We start from the raw sequence: 4118 nt of genomic DNA on the forward strand, positions 1-4118 counted from the left end.
GTATAACTCAATTGCGCGACGAGATCCAAGCGAAGCTGGCGGACAGCGAACTCCAGCGGGACAAGGCGGCTACCGAGTGGGCGGATGCCAAGCGTGCACAAACTGAGCTGGAATCCAAGCTTCGCCGCACGAGTACGTGGATCCTCTTTTAGTCCTTGCTAGTAACCCCATATTCACTCGTTATTGTCAATCCAGGTGACAAATTGTAAGAAGCCGATGCGACCGCCGCGAAACTCCGCGATCAACTCGCTGCAACCCAAACATAGCAGCAACAGCTGGTCCTGGAGCGCGATCGTGGCTTATCGGAACGGGATTTGGCACGTCGACGACTGGCGCTGGTGACAGCTGCCGTGTCGGATCCCCTTCCTCCCTTGTCGGGACCTTCTCGTGCTGCCAGCGTCTCTGCTCCTCTCCCGTCTGTAAGTGAGGCGGATCCATCAGTTGCGAAACGCCCGCGTAGTGCATCTCCCGCTCCTAGCACCGGATCCTCCCGTCCCCATAAGCAGGCCCGAGCTTCCCCGAAAACCAAGCCCAAAACGACTCCGGTCTCTAAATCGGCTCCGCAAGCGGGATCCACTTCGGTGTCCAAGGCGGGATCTACACCCCCGTCCAAGCCTTCCGCTTCCCCCTCGAAGTTGGGTGCCGGATCCAAGTCTGGATCCACCGCTAAATCCAAGTCTACCTCGGCGTCCAAGACTGGATCTGCCGCTACGTCCAAGTCTGGCTCCGGACCCCAGACTGGGTCTACGGCGTCCAAGACTGGACCCGTTGCTACGTCCAAAGCGGGAGTGGGATCCAAGGCTGGATCCACTGCTGCTACGTCAAAATCTGGATCCGGACCCAAGACTGGGTATACGGCGTCCAAAACTGGATCCGTTGCCCCATCCAAAACAGGATCAGCGGTGTCCAAGTCCGGATCGACGGCCAAAACGGGATCTACGTCCAAGACGGGATCCACCGCCGGTCCTTCGGCGACGACGCCGGCCGTTCCCCGGCCAGCCTCCATCGGCCATCCGCCAGCCCGTGCTGGACCCGGGAAAGGGAAAGTTAAACGTGTTATTTTCCCGGTATGTGGACTTGGCAGCTCGGAGGACGACGAGGATGAGGAGTCAGACTGGTCTGACGGCTCAGGGCCTCCTAACCGATCGTCGTCGAAGCATACGTCGTCTTCCGGCCCGTATCCCTTCACTCTGAGCGATGAGGACGATGACGACTACGACGATGACGACGGGAGTCCAGAGGATTCGGAGGAGGCTCAAGCCGCTGAGGATGCCTTGGAGGAAGACACGCGACGGGCTCTGTCCCAATCCCGGTCCGAAGCCCGGCGGAGATCCCTCTCGACGCCGCCTCCACAAGTCGCTGGCACAGCCGGATCCGGAGGCGACACTGCGGGATCCGCGATCCAGGTCGACAGTGACGGCGGATCGGGTAGTGATGGTGGGAGAGGGTCGCCTCGTGGTGGCGGACTCCTCGGATCTGGTGGAGGGGGGGTCGCCGGTGGCGGATCTCCCGGATCTGGTGGAGGGGGTCACCTCATGGTGGTAGATCTCCAGGATCGCCTCATGGTGGCGGATCCCCGGGATCGCCTCATGGTGGCGGATCCCCGGGATCATCTCACGGTGGCGGATCCCCTGGATTCGTCTTGATCCCCGCTCCCCCTAACTCGTCACTGCCAGGGATGCTCCCCGTGGCTCCGTTTGGTCCGGATGCCGCTTTCATTTCTGGTAGACGTGCTCCCGTGGCCTTCGCTACCAGAGACATCGAGCCTTGGTCAGCCAAGAAATTGAACCGAGTCGCGGTCATCTCCATGAAGATCACGGTCCTATTTCCGGAGTTGCCTTTTCGGGCTGAGTGGATATTCCCTCGGACAGCGGACGCCATCCCGAGGGCCGGGTGCGTGGATTCACTCATCACCAGACCTCTCGTGGAAGAACTGACAAGTGTTGCCCCGTGAGATACGCTGGTCACCACACCGGTGGATCCGGTTAGCTTCAGGGGTGATGTGCGTGAGCGACTCGGGGTATTTGTTCGGGCGTTCCGGGATTTCGCCTCCAAGCACCGAGTTGCTATATGGGAGGGCACTCACCGGTTCCCCATCTCTCGAAATCAACTGCAGGGTTCGACTTGGTTGTCCAACTTCAACAAGCAGCGTGGTAACCGACGTAGCCATGCGGGCCGAGCTTGGAAGAGAGTCCTTGTGATCCTCGTGTTAGCAATCCAGGACGGTTGGTGTGACGTGGATATTTTGCTGGATCCATCCTTCTTGCATCTTCCCCGACGCGGGGATAAGGTAGCTTGGTTTCCGGGATCCGTATCCCGTCAAGCCAACTTGGAGGATCCCACCCTCCATCGCCCAGAACCCACGAGCCTATTGGAAGCCTTGCGAGAGATCGACGAAGCCGAGCCTTGGCGCATCCAGTTTCGGGTGGACCTGAGCCAACACCCAGGACGCCAGATCCAGCGTCTAGTGAGCAAGTTCTTCAATGTTCAGCCCAAGACTACCTGATCCTCATCACTCTTCGACACCACGCCCCAGTTTCCGTCTTCGTGGATTCCTTTCGTAGCAGTAACTAGCGACTGGATACTGGGTCGAGCTAGCCTTTTGCATAAGCTATTATAATCCACACTTTCTTACTTGAATATGCTTACAACATTCCTTCGTCGGTTGAGAAATCTAGTCCACCCTTTCAGTGTACACCTGGATCTGAGCTGGATCCACCCTTTCAGCGTACACCTGGATCTGGGGCTGGATCCACCCTTTCAAGCGTACGCCCTGGATCTGGGCTGGATCCACCCTTTCAGCGTACACCTGGGATCTGGGCTGGATCCACCCTTTCAGCGTACACCTGGATCTGGGCTAGATCCACCCTTTCAGTGCACACCTGGATCTGGGCTGGATCCACCCTTTCAGCGTACACCTGGATCTGGGCTGGGTCTGCGCCTGGATTTCATCCGGATCTAGCGCCAATGACCCAGGTTCAATCGGGTCAGTATAGTTCGGGCCCTTGAAAGCTCGTGCTCGAAATCAAGCAGGACTCCTCACACGTAAAACGTCACTCTTATGCATAAACATTCACTTCTTCCTCCTAATCCACCCTGTGGATTCGTCTTCTCTTTCTTTCCGATGTGACCAACTCATATCAGCGATCCTCCTCCTCCTGACCCACACCCTTCCTGTGGGTCCTTCTTCATCCTCCCATCGATATGACCAACTCACATCCATGGGCCCCCTCCCTACTCTTCTTCATGAGACTGCATCACGCCGAATCTGTTACGATTCGTACGATCCCTCAAGAAATCATAGAGTAATGCTCCACAGTTCAGATCTGCCTCGTCTACCCAACTAGGTTCGTCATGTCCACGCCAATGCACCAGAAACTCACGGTAAATCCGTCCGTATCTCGTTCGCTTCCCCGATCTCATATCGGTGATCTTCTCGACTTCGAACTCGTCGGCTTCGAGATCCACATTCCAACTGTCTTCCGGTAGAAGAACTTCGTCGAAGTCGACGCGGTCGGATGCATCTACCGAAAGACGGACCTGCGGCCGATCCGGATATTCTTTGACCAACTTCAGCTTGGATACGTGTACTACAGGGAACAGGCGATATTCGGTACCTGCCGTTTCCAGCCTCACCGCATGTTCTCCAATCTTCTCTCTCACCCGGAACGGTCCATGCCATAGATGGGCCAATTTGCGAGCGTACCCTTCTTTCACTCGATCCAAATACAGCCACACCTGCGATCCCACTTGGATTTGATGTGGACGGGCGTCTTCGTTGTGTCGATCCGCTCGATCCTGTATCGCATTCCGCAGTCGTTCGTTCACCTGGGATCTAGCTTGCCGGTAGTATTTCTGGACTTGGTATCGCCATCGCCTTGGATCTCGGTTTCTCTTCTTGGTACTGCATACTGGAATGGCCGCTTCTAGGGTGGATTTGGGATCCCACCCATGTACCAAGTAAAATGGTGTATCACCCCGGATCCTGTCTTGGGCGGTGTTCATCGCGAAGGGGAGCCGTTCTGCGTACTCATCCCAATCCCTTTGATCCAAATCCTGGACATACATCTTGAGTGCTCTCGTGATCGTCTGCACCATGCGTCGGCCGACCCGTTAGG

This window comes from Phytophthora infestans, genomic scaffold, assembly GCF_000142945.1.
Source record: "Phytophthora infestans T30-4 supercont1.88 genomic scaffold, whole genome shotgun sequence".
Lineage (NCBI taxonomy): Eukaryota > Oomycota > Peronosporomycetes > Peronosporales > Peronosporaceae > Phytophthora > Phytophthora infestans.